The sequence below is a fragment of the Clarias gariepinus genome, chromosome 3 (assembly GCF_024256425.1).
Source record: "Clarias gariepinus isolate MV-2021 ecotype Netherlands chromosome 3, CGAR_prim_01v2, whole genome shotgun sequence".
NCBI classification, from domain to species: Eukaryota; Metazoa; Chordata; class Actinopteri; order Siluriformes; family Clariidae; genus Clarias; species Clarias gariepinus.
The window spans coordinates 12,604,272-12,621,634 of record NC_071102.1 but is presented as its reverse complement, the minus strand read 5'-3'; the positions used below and the strand labels follow the sequence as shown (position 1 = coordinate 12,621,634).

Genomic DNA, 17,363 nt, shown 5'->3' with positions numbered 1-17,363 from the left:
CAGTAGTCTTGTCTTGTTCTGTTTCAGCTCGATGCTTAGTTTGTTTGTAATGTCTTGTGTCTAACCTCATAGAGCCTGTGGCTCGCTCTATGCTTTTGGTTATTGTTTGAGTTTCTTATTCCTTTGTTTGTTTTTCTTTCTTTATTAATGTTCATGTTCTTATTCATTTGTGTTATTTGTATTATTAAAAGACTCTAAAAGGCAACAACAGGCCCCTATCACCCAGTTTGTGACTATATTAATTCATTGACCCAGCTTTATTTGGATGTTGGGCCGTTGTGGGCAATGCAGGAAGGTAACATTACATACTATATTATAAACTATACTTTATTAACTATAAATAAACAACTAATAGACTTTAAAACTATAGTTCTTTCACCTGACCCTGGTTGTTATCTCTTAAAGAACTGTTGTATAAACATTTATGGAAAAAACACATCTAAAATAAGTTGGGGTTTGTTCCAGTCATTCAGTTCACTGTCAGTAGATCTACTGTAAGTACAGCATAAATCCCAAATTCTACCAGAATAAGAAACTGACTACTTTGGCATTAACTGTGCTTATTTAGTTAGCTGTCACTATACTCAGGGTGATTTACTTGAAAGAGGCCCCGAATATTCTGTAATAACTCTCGCTAGGATAAAGCAATCTGAAACTACATACAATGTGCTTCTCAGTATATGAAGCTTCAAACACGCAGGGATTCCCTGAATCGGCTCGATAAGGTAGGCGCCAGACAGCCGTTTAATGCTCAACCCATTCACCCAGTTACTCTACTTCTCATCAGGATGTACGGTACAGTACAGGTGTACAGTAATGAGCAGCACGTCTTCATAGTGTGAACCTATTGGCTCACCAATTTCGTGAAGCGAGTGAAACACAAGCAGGGCCGGACTGGGACACAATTTTAGGCTGGAAAATGCCACATTAACCCAGGCCATAGTATGCATCCAAAACAGCCACCTCATTGTAATTAGATTGTTTAGAATAAAAAAATTACTTAGATACCTACCTGGATTTGTGGTCCCTGCACCAGAACTAGTGATGGGTTGATTGTCTCCACCTTTATATGAAAAAAAAGAGCAAAAGAAGTTTAAAAACTTGTAAATTGGTGTTTTCAATATGCAAAAAAACCTGACATTATGACAATTATTTTTAGAATAATCAGACTAAAAAAATCTGACTTTGACTTTTTTGTTTGTCTGAACTATAGCTACTGTCTCCCTGCTCCCTTACTGCCTACAATATATAAAATGTAATTATTATAATATTTTTTTTTTGGTCTGCTAAAATACTCATGTACTCTTTTAGCATATAGTATTTTAAGTGACGATAATAGGGGAGCTACATCTAATATTTGCCAACAGTCCAGTACTTGCAAAGACAGAAATTTTGCAACAATTCACTTCTTAAAGTGCTTTCTTTTTATGTGACCTTTAACCTGCACTTTACCTTAAAAAAAAAGTTAAAATTAATCCCGACAGATAAGTGTTTCAGTTTATGCACGCAGGCAGTGTGTGTGTGTGTGCGTCTGTGTGTAAAGCTGAGGGTAAGACTTTTAATTTCAGTTCCTCAGCCTGTTATGTGTGTGCACTTTGTGTGCGCGTGCATAATTTGACACCGTGCCGGTTCATACCCTTGTGGAAAATATATATATTTTAGTGTATTACAAATATATTGAAATCCTTGATAGTACACTGAAAATATACTAACAAAAAGTTGTACTATCAGTTAATATATAAAAAAAAGTATACTACATTAACATCATGCTTTTACCAAATTTTGGAATTAAACTTTAAATATACTTTAAAATAATTGTATTACAGTACACTTTCCAAAAATATACTATTGGAAAATATACTTAAATATAAGGTAAGTCTAATTTCCAAAGTTTACTTATTTTAAACTTTGTTTTTCATTTTGGTATATAAAAAAAATATGCTCGAAATAATCATTATACAAATGTACAAAATTTTATATACATTAAAATACAGTTTTTAATATTTGGTAGTCTTAGTATATTATCAGTTAAATTTAAATGTACTTATATTTAGTGTACTACTCTCTCGTGCGTGCACGCTTTTAGACTCCTTTTTGCACGCTGAATCTCTCTTTCCCTCGCGCGCGCTCTCAAACTCGTTTTCGTTAGCTGAATATTGTTTTTGCACGTTCAAGATAATTTTTGTTTGCGCACTCTCACTCTTCTGTCCGTTCACTGTCATACTGTAAAGCTACACTTGCACAAACTGTAGCAGCGTTATAAGTCTGCAACTATTCCAGCCAACCAGAGACTAGAATCGGCGCGACACCAGCCAATCATCTGTTTCCCGATTGGCTCCCCAGGCCTCCGCTTCTAGTTTGAATTTACAGCTGGAAGCTGCTGTCATTGCGTGCGTTAGTTCGTATCGTCATGATTTTATTTTTATCGGCACAAGGTAAATTTTATGGTTTTTGTTAGGTAATTTGTACATACTTTAATCTATAGAATGTATTGTTTAATGTGTTATTGCTAAATCTTATGTACTTTGCTTGTGGTATACTGCTCCGTAGCTCTCGGCCTGTTTTCACCTTTGTGAAAAAAAATGTATAAAAAGTATACTTGAAGCCATACTAATTGTCAGTATACCTTAAGTGTATTAATGATTAATTAATTTGAAGTGTGCTATTTTCGACATACTAATTTTGTGCTAAATATATTTTAACTGTAATTAAGCTGTAGTAAAGCATAACTTTAAGTGTATTTAGCGTACTTTTATGTGCTAAATTGAGACAACTTCAAGTATACTTAATACACTTAAAGTATATGGCTGTGTGTGTACTAACGTACATACCTGACAGTAATTAATACAATTTAAGTATATATTTAATGTATTATAAGTACATTACAGCTATTTTTACTGTTACAAATACATGATTAATATACTATAATATATAATATATATATATATATATAATATATATAAAGTAGATAAAGCAAACGTGTATATGCAAAACTAAATAAAGTAAACGGAAAAAGTGCACCACAACCAAACAAAGATATAAACAATATTTACAAACTATATATAATGAACTGTATGTGTGTGAACGAGAGTGAGTGAAAAATGTCCGAAGACCTTGTTTATTGTATGTGTGTTAAAGGAGTATGGTTCGATCTCACCGAGGTTAATGGGGTTAATAGAGGCCGATGACGGAGGGTGAGAAGTCCGGGGAATATGTCCAGTCAAAGATAATCCGGTTAAAAAATCTTCGAAAGAAAATGATCCACAACAATCTCTCCTTCTCTCGTCCAAACAAATAACGGCAGCGCTAGTCCACCATTACTACTCATGCATTTTCTCATGGACTTACCGTTCGTGCGCGTGTGTGTGTGTGTGTGTGATGCGCGAAGTGCGCATGCTCCGTGGCCATACTCTTTGCGTGTATGCGAAGTGCGCATGCTCTGTTACCTTACTCTTTGGCATTTTTCCCCTCGGGGCTTGCCGTAGATAGGCATGCGCACTTCGCGAGTGTTAAAGTTCAGTTTTGGTGAATGGTGGAGAATAAACAGTTAAAAAGGATTTGTGTGCTCTCATTTTTTATTGTTTTTTTATATTACAAAGTGTTTAAGCGAACCCAGAATGCTCGGTCACATTAACAAGAGTGTGGTAACGTTAATTGTAAGATGGCGGGCAAGTTGTTTGTGACGTAGAATGTGGACGGACATTATGCAAATATGTTACAGAGTGACGTGGATTCATAACAGAATAAAAATTGATTTGCTAACGACACGCTTAGGCGAATGTGAGCCAATTCTTTTTTTTAATAGAGAAAAACTCCATTTATCGTGCACTGTCGCAGATAGTTTATGTTCACATACAGCTACATGAAACACTGCATGAAAGAAAATATTTGAAAAAGCATAATAGTGGCATTTTAAAGTATGTACTTAATTACAAATTACCTAACAAAAACCATAAAATTTACCTTATGCAGATGAAAATAAAATAATTACGATACGTACTAACGCACGCGATGATGCAACTTCCAGCTGTAAATTCAAACTAGAAGCAGAGGCCTGGGGAGCCAATCGGAAAAACAGATGATTGGCTGGTGTCGCGCCGATTCTAGTCTCTGGTTGGCTGGAATAGTTGCAGACTTATAACGCTGCTACAGTTTGTGCAAGTGTAGCTTTATGACAGTGAGCGCACAAAAAAGAGAGACACCGTGCAAACATAAATTATCTTGAACGGGCAAAAACAATTTTCAGCGCAGAGTTTGAGAGAGACAGAGAGGAGATTTAGAATGCAAAACCGATGCCTAAAAGTGTGCACGCACGAGAGTAGTGTAGTAGTGTACATCTGTACAATGATTATTCCGAGCATATTTTTTTTTATATACCAAAAATACATTAAAAAATAAAGTTTAAATAAGTATACTTTGGAAATTAGACTAACTAATTATATTTTTAAAAAGTGTACTAAAAGACAATTATTTTGAAGTATATTTAAAGTTTAATTCCAAAATTTGGTAAAAGCATGATGTTAGTTTGATGTTTTATATATTAATTGATGGTACATTTTTTTGTTAGTATATTTGCAGTGTACTATTGAAGAGTTCAATATATTTGTAATACACTAAAGTGTTTGTTTTTTTTTACTTGGGTGTGTGTGTGTGAGAGAGAGAGAAATGTGACTATATAAGTATCAACATTTGCGATGTGTGTGTATGTGTGATATATGAATGTGTTTGTGCGTGTGTGTGTTTGACTGTTAAGTTGAGCCCAGGACACGCATTTGTTCGGCTCAATAGTTCTAAATGTATACTGAGTTTCGTGTGCTTACATGAAAGTGTGTATGAGCTATCCAGCAAAATCTCATGTGGGGGCCCCTGAGGGACCCGGGCCACGCGACTCTCAGTCATCCTAATGGCAGCAGATTCCAACCTGCCTGCCAATTTTTATAGGATTTTGAGCATGTTAAGACCCCCAAAAATCCAAAAGGGTGGAAAAAAATTATTCTTAGGAAAAGTATTATTATAAAGTGCTTGTGCCCTAAAAACACTGTTGGATGGCTGTAGGCCAAATCAGTCACCAGGCCACCAGGAATCCTCCAGGTGTTCCTGATGGACACAAGCCTCGCACTGTGTAAGATTTTAAGGATAACATCCAAAGTGAAATATATACTGTATATATAGCGTGACAGAACATTTTTGTCTCTTGACAAGAACTGCTTACACACACACACACACACAAAAAAAAAAAAAAAAAAAAAAAACGCAACTGGTCGCATCTCTAAGCAGATTGAACTGCAATAAAATGATGATGCATTATTATTTTTGACTTTAGGGGTGCTAAGATTAAATCTAAAATTGCCTTGACACACACACAGAGAAGCACACAAACACACACAAAGTATAATGCTGTTAAAACTGTTACGTCCCCAGGTCTAGGGTCCCAGGGCGTAATAAATAATAAAATCTTACACGACCAAATCAACTTTTGTCTTTTTCTCTTTTATTTATTTTTTACACACGCACACACCGGAAGCTCTCGGCTTCAGGGTTGGGCCAAGGCCAAAACAATAAACAAAACCCCTGCCCTATCTCCTCCCAGAAACTAACTAAACTACAAAGAAAAACTAAACCAAAAACACAGGGCTAAACTGACTCCCTAACTAAACATTCAAAACAGGAGAAAACGGGTCTAACTAAAATGGCACCCAACCCCTACTGCTTCCATAAACGAAAAAGGTATAAACTAACAAAAATAACTATTTACAATATTTACAAACATATACCATTTAACATAAACAAAAGAGAACAAAACTCACACCACACACTCACACCACACACTCACAACACCGGCGCGACCCAACAGTTCTATTTCGTAATACACAAACAAGGACAAGCAACAATCTCCAAAAACAACATGACACAGCGCGCGCTTCCGGCTTTCCTCCGCGACCTTAAAAAGACGCGCAGATCCAACGACGGCCAATCCCGGCGCACGTCACGCACGTCCAATCAGGGCGGAGCCACCTGCATGAAAGGGAAAGCAAGAGAGAGAGAGAGGAAAGAGCGCGCGTGCACGCCGCCACCAGCATCCGCGCATCTACACTTACATGCCACACACACGGGCATGTAACACCCCCACCCATAAAAGTCAAAAATCTTATTTTGACTAAAAACATACAGAACAACTAAAAGATTATTGTTCACGACCTAGACAATGCGTCCGCTAAAACATTTTCTGTACCCTTTTTATGCCTTATGTCGAGGTTAAAACTTTGGACAATTAGTGACCACCGCATCAGCCTCTGATTTGAATTCGCCATTCGGAGCAGGAAGACTAAGGGATTGTGGTCTGTATAGACTACGACAGGTAGGGAACTACCTCCGACATAGACTTCAAAATGCTGAAGGGCGAGGAGCAATGCTAAGGCCTCCTTCTCAATAGTGCTATAATGCAGTTGTGCTTTTGAAAATTTTTTTGAGAAGTAGCACACAGGATGGTCAATTTCTGCCTCGGTTTCTTGTAATAAAACCGCACCTGCGCCCAATGCGCTTGCATCCACCTCTAACTTAAATGGCTTAGAAAAGTCAGGGGCGGATAGAACCGGCGCACTACACATAAGATCTTTGGCAGCATTAAAAGCATTATCACATTCGACACTCCAAGCGAAGGTTTTGGATTCACTCAGTAAGTCTGTTAAAGGGCACACAACAGAGGAAAAATTTTTGCAGAACGCACGGTAATACCCAATCATTCCCAGAAAGCGGCGCAGCTCCCTTTTTGACTTGGGAATGGAAAAATTCCTGATTGCTTCCACTTTGGCGCTAACAGGACGCACCTGGCCCTGGCCAACCTGCTTACCCAAGTAAGTGACCACAGCTTTCCCGAATTCACATTTTTTTAAATTTACCGTTAACGACGCTTTGTCTAAACGAGCAAATACCGTGCGTAGCAAGTTTATGTGGGCACTCCACGAATTTGAATAAACGACCACATCGTCCAGATATGCTTCGCAATTTTTCACGCCAGATAAAACTTTGTGCATTAACCTTTGGAAGGTAGCTGGAGCATTTCGCATACCAAAGGCCATAACGGTATACTGTAAGAAATTATCTGGTGTTACGAATGCGGAGATATTCGAAGCACGCTGCGTAAGTGGCACCTGCCAATAACCTTTTAACAAATCCAATTTTGTTACAAAGGACGAGGCACCAACACGGTCAACACAGTCTTCCATTCTGGGCAACGGAAAACAATCTGCTTTGGTGACACTATTCACCTTTCTGTAATCCGTGCAAAATCTAAAAGAAGCATCGGGTTTCAGCACCAACAAACACGGTGAGCTCCACGGGCTCGAACTGGGAATGGCTAAACCATGCTTAAGCAGGTACTCTACCTCTCCTCTCATCACTTCTCTCTTCTGGGGATTAACACGATAAGGATGTTGTTTTATCGGCGACGGGTGTGTAAGTTCGACATCATGGAATATCACATGGGTTTGTCTGGGAATGTCTGAAAAGAGAGAAGAGAACTCATAAATCAGAGAAATCACATCTGTTCTTTGGGAGGATGAGAGGTAGGACAAATGTTCCTTTAAACTTTCAAGTATGTCAGAATTAGACAGTTTATTGGTAGACATATTGTCATGTTTATCTAAACCATCATTTTCAGACTCAACTTCAAGAAATGGAGAAACAGTTGCCACAGATGACATTTTTACATCAGGCTCCACAGACGCTGCTCTATTCAAGTAACGCTTTAACATATTCACATGACACACACGAGTTTTTTTCCTACGCTCAGGAGTGCGAATTTGGTAATTAACTTCACTCAACTTCCTTTCCACTACATAGGGTCCAGAAAACCTGGATGTTAATGATGACCCTGGAAGAGGAAGGAGGACCAACACTAAATCTCCTGGCTGAAAATTTCGTGAAACAGTCTTAATGTCAAAACGTTTCTTCATTTCTACTTGCTTTGAAGACAAATTTGCTTTTGCCATGTCCCACACACGATTTAAATTTTTACGCATTTGAGCCACATAATCACATATAGTCACTGTTTTTTTCTTTGTCAATAAAAACTGTTCTTTTAAAAGTTTCAGAGGTCCACGTACCGTATGTCCAAAGACTAGCTCGGCTGGGCTGAAGCCCAGAGATTCCTGGACCGTCTCACGGACTGCAAACATCAACATAGGCAGCCCTTCCTCCCAGTCCTTTCCCGTTTCCACACAGAAAGCACGGAGCATGGACTTGAGAGTTTGGTGAAATCTTTCAAGCATACCTTGTGATTCAGGATGGAAGGCACTTGAAAGCTGGTGCTTAACAGCTAGTTCACGAAGCACCTGAGTAAAAAGCTTAGAGGTAAAATTAGACCCTTGGTCTGTTTGGATAATTTTTGGTAATCCAAATAGTGAAAAGAATTTAATCATTTTTTTTGCCAGTAATTTAGCTTTTATACTGCGCAACGGGATGGCTTCCGGAAAACGAGTGGTAGCACACATAAGAGTAAGTATGTATTGATGACCTGATTTAGACCTTGGTAATGGTCCCACACAGTCTATAACTATATGTTCAAATGGTTCTCCCATTACAGGGATTGGATGTAAAGGGGCAAGAGGAATGACCTGATTTGGTTTACCCGTCAGCTGACAAACATGGCATGACCGGCAGTGAGCACCAACATCAGCTTTTAAACCAGGCCAAAAAAACCATCTTAAAATACGATCATAGGTCTTTCTAATCCCTAAATGGCCAGATAGAACATGGTCATGAGCAAGTTTTAATATTTGTGAACGATAATTCAACGGAACAACAATTTGTTGAACACTATCAACATTTTTCCACTGTCTCATCAACACATCATTATCAAGATAAAACCTCACATTTTCATTAGGAACCACTAGCTTATCAGAAATAGCTTTAAAACATTTAACCAATGTTGAATCAGCCTTCTGCGCCGCTGCTAATTGCGAGCGTCCCATCTGTAACGGTAAAACGTCATGGTTAGGTAAAATTGGTTCAACACACAGTTTTCCCGTCCTAGGTGTAGATTGCATAAAAGAATCAGACAAATCCACTACATCGTCAAATTTTCGTGCCTGTGCACGTGTAACTACACATGATGAAAATACAGCAGGAAATTGAGAAGAGAGGTCACTTTTCACATCTGTTATGGGGGTATCTACAACAATTGGTTGTGGAAAAACAATACCACCAGCTAGGTCATTTCCTAAAATAATCTCTACTCCGTCAACAGGGAGTTCAGCACAAATTCCAACACACACTTCACCCTTTACGATGTCAGTTTGAAGGTAGACAGTATGGAGTGGAACTTTAACACAGCCTGCTCCTATACCCCTTAAAATTACATCAGCCCCCGTGTACGTTTTCTGTGACAAAGGTAGTATGCCAGCTAGCATCAAGCTTTGGGCTGCACCTGTATCCCGCAGAACAGACACTGACCTGGGAATTCCTTCCGAGCTGTCTGCCACCCATCCCTGCAACATGAAGGGTTTATATGCCGCTATTGTTGGATCAGGTAAAACATTTTCTCTTTGTCTTTTTATAAAACCTACACTTTTAGATTTCGCTGATGCATTTTTTTTCTTTTTCCAGGCTTCGCAGTCTGAAATAAGATGACCTTCACTGAGGCAATAAAAACAGACTCTACCTCCCCCTGTGCGATACTGAGAACTTCTAAAAACTCCTCCCCTCGCCGGTCTCACACCACCAGCCGAAGGATTCACCTGCCCTTCAACCCCACGGACAGCAAATTTATCAGTTCTCAACGTGGGAGTAAAAACCGTTCGGTGTGTTAAAACGAACTCGTCAGCCAGCACAGCGGCTGCTGACAGAGACATGACATTTTGTTCGTTTAAGTGAATGACTATATTTTCAAATATACAGTTTTTAAAGTCTTCTAGTAAAATTAACTCTTTTAAGGCTTCAAAGGTAGTAGTTTTAGTTGCCGCACACCACTTTTCAAAAAGAGCTTGCTTTTCTCGGGCGAACTCAACAAAAGTTTGTTTGTCTGTCTTCTTATGCGTTCTAAATTTTTGTCTATACGCCTCCGGTACTAACTCATAAGCACGAAGAACAGTTTGTTTAACCACGTCGTAATCTAGACTTTGTTCTATTGGCAACGCTGAACAAACGTCTTGCGCTTTGCCGGTTAGCTTACACTGTAAAAGTAGAGCCCACATCGCTCTTGGCCACTGCAAAGTAGCTGCAACACGTTCAAAGGCTATAAAATAGCTATCCACTTCGGTTTCTCTAAACGGAGGGACTAAATTAATATGTTTGCTCACGTCAAAATTCGGCAAAGGAATAGTTACTGGGGCAGAAACGACACTAGAAGAGACCGGCGCAGGCCCCGTAGGTAACTGAGCAAATGACGGAGAAGCAGGGGAACTCTCCAACGCGCTCTCAGCCCGGTGAAGCCGGCTGTGATCTCGCTGAAAACGCTCCCTCTCTATCTCAAGCTCTAGCTCCCTTAAACGAAGCCTTTTTGCCTCAGTTTCTTCTCGTTTAATTTCCAATTCTATTTCTTTTGCTTTTAAATTTAATAGTTGGTCCGAATTTGTGAATAATGACGTGGGAGGTGGTGCAGTTAATTGGTACCTGGAAGTTGTGGGTGAGTGTGGCGTAGATGGTGGCTTCACGTCGACTTCCGTCGGCGTTGAAGAGCTCCCATCATCAGCATCCCTTCCAGACTCCTCAGGCAGAATCTGCTGTTTAACCAATTGTTTATATAAAATTTTTTTCACCGTTTTTGAGATATTACGTGGCACATCCACTCCAAAAAAATCAGCTATTTTAAACAAATCGTCTTTACGACAGCGATTAAACTGCTCCGTGCTAGGAGATAGCGTAAAGGCAATTAGATCAAAATCCATTTTTTTTTTATATGTACCAACTGTACAAACAAACTAAAGAAGGCAGCCAAACAAACTATTGTATAATCCGTAATCGCCGAGCCCTCACTTTACTAATGAGCCACCCACTTTGTTATTTGCCCGGGCAATGGACGAGCCCCCACTTTGTTACGTCCCCAGGTCTAGGGTCCCAGGGCGTAATAAATAATAAAATCTTACACGACCAAATCAACTTTTGTCTTTTTCTCTTTTATTTATTTTTACACACGCACACACCGGAAGCTCTCGGCTTCAGGGTTGGGCCAAGGCCAAAACAATAAACAAAACCCCTGCTCTATCTCCTCCCAGAAACTAACTAAACTACAAAGAAAAACTAAACCAAAAACACAGGGCTAAACTGACTCCCTAACTAAACATTCAAAACAGGAGAAAACGGGTCTAACTAAAATGGCACCCAACCCCTACTGCTTCCATAAACGAAAAAGGTATAAACTAACAAAAATAACTATTTACAATATTTACAAACATATACCATTTAACATAAACAAAAGAGAACAAAACTCACACCACACACTCACACCACACACTCACAACACCGGCGCGACCCAACAGTTCTATTTCGTAATACACAAACAAGGACAAGCAACAATCTCCAAAAACAACATGACACAGCGCGCGCTTCCGGCTTTCCTCCGCGACCTTAAAAAGACGCGCAGATCCAACGACGGCCAATCCCGGCGCACGTCACGCACGTCCAATCAGGGCGGAGCCACCTGCATGAAAGGGAACGCAAGAGAGAGAGAGAGGAAAGAGCGCGCGTGCACGCCGCCACCAGCATCCGCGCATCTACACTTACATGCCACACACACGGGCATGTAACAAAACTCACCAGTGCTGTTTTTATGTTTTTCTGCTTCTTTAGTCTTAGAATCACTGACTGTAACCTTCTTTATGATCTTCCACTTTCCTTGTATTTGTAAAGCACAAAGATATTGTCCAGCATCTGACTCTGTTACGTTACTGATCCTGATGTTATGGGTGTTTTGGCCTTCAGTTTGGTTTGAGATTCTGTAACGCAGTTCTTCTTGCACAGTGCAGTGATGATTGTACGTTATACCATTCGATAAGTCATAATCATAAGAATACACACAGCTACTGTTCTTTCCAATAGTCTTGATCCAGTACAGTATAAATCTCTGGTTGTCGTTTTCTCCTGTTAAGTTGAAACTGCAGTTTAAAAGTACATCTTCACCTTCAGTTAGATTGACTGAAGATCTTTCCTCAGACTTGGTTGTCACTGAAGGAAAAACAATTTTGCTGTTTATTCTGAAGAACAGAACTGTCTGGATAAAATACAGAAAATGAAAATGTACTCACTTTCTTCATTTGCAGTGGCGACTATGTAAGACGTGACAGTGTTGGGTGACGGTTTGAATGGAAACAAGAAACCAGAATCCAGAGCAGTAACACATCGAAAAAATCCACTCCTTGCTCTTAGCAGACAGTTTCTACTAACATTGTATGATTTTTTATTTATGCAGGAATTCTGGGTATTATTAAGTTTGAGTGTTTCACCATTAACACACTCCACTGTGCAGTTCACATCAATGCTGTTGTCAGACTCTGTGCTGATTTGCCATTTGTTGGTGCTGCACTGCAATTTAACTTCATTGTTTGTGGTATAAATGAATTCATTGTGTCCTAATGGAAGAGGAAAGAGACTTCATTAAAATTTACTAGATTAACATAGTAATGAACATCAGACTGTATGACCAAGAGAAGTTGAATTTCCCAAAATGTTCTAGAAAGAAAACTTTTCCTTAAAAATGATTATCATGCTAGAGAATAACTCTATTTTATTTCAGATGACTTAAAACTTGTCTTTGTGGAAGAGGAAAAAAAATATCTTAGAGATGCAAAGTCACTCATTAATTACTCTTGTATATGGAGCATGATTATTAATAAAGAAATAAAGCAAGGAAAATGTAAAAACTACTCACCATCGTTACTGTTGATAAAGAAAACCAGAAGGACTAAACACTTTAACATCATTATTACACTTTTGCACTGAGAAGAAAAAACAGAAGTGGGTCACGTTGTCAATGCATGCGCTTTTATACATGAAAACATATAGAATTGAAATTAATTAAACAGCACATTACTCAAAGTGGTGAACAGAATCTTGACTCCTGCAGTAAAAACCTTTAGATCTTTGAACAACTGATAAGAAAATAAAGAGACAAACCTTGTTTAATGGCTGATGTCACTACTTGTGGGTCTTCTGGTAACTAGACATTTATTCTGCTTATGTGTGTGCATGCATGTGTCTGTCTATAAGTGTGTGTTTGAGAGAGAGAAAGAGAGAGAGAGAGATGCTTTTTATGCACTGTGTGGCTTAACAAACAAAAAACATTCCTCTGAAACTGGACAGAGACAGGACTGAAAATGAGAGCAAAAAAGTTTCACTTTTAGAAAGCCTAGAAACCTATTCCTCAAGACTACATTAAACAAATACAAGACGTAATACAAAATATGAAGAAATGACGGGTTGATCAATACTTTTGCACAGTACGTAGATACGGTAAAGGTTATATATAAGGCTTGTATTTTAAGCATAACGCTGTTACGTGAACAGAGCTGAGTCAAAGATTTGACTTACACAAAGTAAATTAACTAAATGGAAACTTACAAAAGATTAAGGTATAAATAGTAACAGCTGTCCATGTGTCACACTAAAAGAGTCTTGGACATTAATATAGACGAGTACTGTACTCTATATGAAGAAACGTTTATGGACACCTGATCATCATACACATATGTGACTCTTCTACAAACTGGTGCCACGATGTTGGAAGCACAAAAATGTCTAGGAAGTCTTCATGTGTAATAAAGTTGCAGTTACACAATAACAAAAATAAAAATAATACATTTTCCTTAATAATTTATATTATTCAGCATGAGTAGTTCAGCATTAACACACTCCACTGTGCAGCTCACATTAATAACGTTATCAAACTGTCCTGACTTTCCATTTGTTAATTCTGCACTGCAATTTTACTTTTTTATGGTATAAATGAATTCAGTGTGTCCTTAGGGAAGAGGAAAAATACTTCATTGAAATGTATTAGCTTAACCTGAACATCAGTTTATGTGACTTGATTTCCCCAAAATATTTTAGAAAGATAGCTTTTAGAAAGACTTTTATGCTAGAGTATGACTTGTCTATTTAATTTCAAATGACTATTAAAACTTGTCCTTCTGAAAAATGAGTAAAATCTTAGTAAGGGGTGTAAGGCGTGTGATCATTCACGAATTACATTTCTGTTGAGCATGATTAATAAATAAATAAAACAAAGAACAACTAAAAACACGATCGTAAAACAGAATTAAAGTCAAGTAAATAGTACGCTACTCAAGGTGTTGAACAGAGACGTGGCTTCTGCAGTAAATACAAATAAAGTCTTTGGGAATTTTTTTTAACAACTGATAAGAAAATAAAGTGACAAACCTTGTTTAAAGTAACATCCTGTTTTATGGCTGAGGTCACAACTTGTTTGTTCTCTTGTTACTAGACATTGACTCTATGTGTGTGTGTGTGTGTGTGTGTGTGAGAGAGAGAGAGAGAGAGAGAGAGAGGAAAGAGTAAGAGAGTTTATGCACCACAATACAGATGTGGGAAATGTAAAAAAAAAAAAACATTATAGGAAGTGAACTTTAGGCTTCTAAACAGTTAGTGACTAGTTTAGAAGTGACTCCATAGCAACAGTAGCACGGTGTGGACATCAAGTGGCATCAACAAACAATATAACAGATAATAAAAATATTGTGGAGTCCTGCACATAGCCTGACTATCTAGCACCTGAATTTGTATGTATGAATGTTTATAAATCATAAGTAAATTACAGCTTCATGTGTTTTATTAGACCAAATAAAGGAAATTGCAAACAATAAACCACATTATTGGCATGTAAATACGTTCAACATTTCTGCTATTGTTTATTGTGTTGTCTATGAGGATGTAGGCTTGACTCTGAATATCACTAAAGGCCACTTTTTGCAGCTAATGGCTCAAAGAGCTGCTTACAGATTCCTCTCTGATCATGTTACAGTACATGTAAAGCCTTGTTCCTGCCTCGGGGTCTGTGTGTTTGGAGTTTGCATGTTCTCTCCAAACTTGGTACCTCCGGGTACTCTGGTTTTCTTCCACAGTCCAAATATATGCAGGTTAGGCTTTTTGAGTTTCCAAATTTCCCATAGTGCATGTGAGTGTGTCTATGTGTGTGTGACCTACAGTGGGTTGGCACTCTGTCCAGGGTGTACCATGCCTCATGTCCTAAGTGTCCTTGGATAGGCTCCAGGCTCCCCACAAACCTGTATAGATGATAATACGGTGTTTATTGTTTGCTATATATACTCAGCAAAAAAGAAACGTCCTCTGACTTTCAACTGTTTTTACTTTCAGTACACTTAATGTGTAAATATTTGTATGAACACTAAAAGAGTCAACACCATAAGACATAAACTAAAAATGTGTCACAATGTGTCCCTGAATGAAGGGAGGCTCAAAATCAAAAGTACCAGTCAGTATCTGGTGTGGCCACCAGCTGCTTGAAGTACTGCAGTGCATCTCCTCCTCATGGACTGCCTATTGTCTGAGCACTGATGGAGGGATTGTGTGTTCCTGGTGTGACTCGAGCAGTTGTCGTGGCCATCCTGTACCTGTCACGCAGGTGTGATATTCGGATGTACCGATCCTGTGCAGGTGTTGTTACACGTGGTCTTCCACTGCGAGGATGATCAGCTGTCCTTCCTGTCTCCCTGTAGCGCCGTCTTAGGCGTCTCACAGTGCGGACATGACGATTTATCGCCCTAGCCACATCAGCAGTCCTCATGCCTGCCTGCAGCATGCCTAATGCAGGTTCACGCTGATGAGCAGCGACCCTGGGCATCTTTCTTTGGGGGTTTTTCACAGTCGGTATACAAGTCTCTTTAGTGTCCTGCGTTTTTAGAACTGTGACCTTAAATGCCTACTTTCTGTAAGCTGTTAAGATCTTAACGACCATTCCACAGGTGCATGTTAATTAAATGATTATGGTTAATTGAACATGCATGGAAAACATTGTTTAAACCCTTTACAATGAAGATCTGTAAAGTTCTTTGGATTTTTACAACATTATTGTTGAAATACACAGTCCTGAAAAAGGGAGGTTTCTTTTTTTGCTGAGTGTATGTATTAGTATAAATGGTAAGAAGCTTAATTTTAGTAAATTCTATTAGTTTTTAAGCTTTGTCCTGTCAGGCAAATATCTCTTTTCTGTGTCTAATAAATCAGTAGTAATATTCGACTCCAAACATGTGGCCTAGCTTACATATAACATATAATGCCTTATCTTTAACGCCATATCATAATATACACACGTGGACAAAATTGTTGGTACCCTTCGGTCAATGAAAGAAAAACTCACAATGTTTTAATCTAACAAAAGTAATAATAAATAAAAATTATATGAATGTTAACCAATGAAAGTCAGACATTGCTTTTTAACCATACTTTAACTGAATTATAAAAAAATAAATAAACTCATGGAATAGCACCGGTAAAAATTTAAAACTGTCAGTTGCGGTAAGTTAGTTCCACCAGTCGTAGAAGAATATGTGTAATCTGTTGATAATGAATCGTGTTAGCAAAACTGTTATATAAAACGCAATGATGACGCTGTGATGCCGTCAGCACACTTATGTCTACGACCACATCGCAGCCACGCTATATCCAACAGTACAGCACTCTCTCTTGTGTGATATTACTTGATTACCCAATTCAATTTAGTTTTATTTGTATAGTGCTTTTAACAATTGCATATGACGCAAAGCAGTTTTACACAATCAAAAGAAATTAGAAAATTTGCAATTATTTACACTTATGTGTTAGTATGTCACATGTAGTATATGTATAAAGTATATGTCTTATACTTTATACTCGTACAAAGACAACTATGATTAGCACCTGGGTGGATCCAGGACACACACCTAAGTGTGGCCATTGCGTCCTATTGGTCAAGTGACCAATCTTTACCAATAATATACAGATGTGGCCATTAAAAATGCTCGTCTCGAGATAAGGGATATCATGAGCTGCCTCAGCAGTGCACTGGCAGCTGTAACATTTTCAGGCACATGAAGTACATTACCTTTAGGGGACAGTCGTGTTTCAATCTTAGGTATTGCATGTCTACTTAAGCCGATAATGTGTTAATCTCTCTTAGCGCCTATTGACAGCAAGCTTTGTATTAATAATGATTCTTTTTTGACTGCGCTTTCTCAATTAATTGATAATATTAGTAGAAATAGTAGTAGTGCTGTTAATTTATTATTATTAATATTCGTACTAGTAGTACTGCTGTGAATGTATTATCATTATTATTATTTAATTTGCTTTTGCTATGAATATTAAAAGTGCTGTGATTAAACTCAGTGCAAATATGTTAATGTCTGACATTG

At 38.3% G+C, this 17,363-nt stretch overlaps 1 long non-coding RNA gene across 1 annotated transcript in view; it reads right to left on the bottom strand.

The window, feature by feature from the left end:
• LOC128518303 (uncharacterized) overlaps nt 1-14,463 on the bottom strand; it is a 30,389-nt gene extending 15,926 nt beyond the window's left edge. Inside the window, exons 1-3 of the long non-coding RNA XR_008357712.1 lie at nt 14,374-14,463; nt 13,111-13,196; nt 12,866-12,932 (exon numbers count right to left, since the gene is read on the bottom strand). This is a non-coding gene — a long non-coding RNA (uncharacterized LOC128518303). The remainder of the gene's footprint in view (nt 1-12,865; nt 12,933-13,110; nt 13,197-14,373) is intronic.
• Between the last annotated feature and the right edge of the window lie 2,900 nt (nt 14,464-17,363).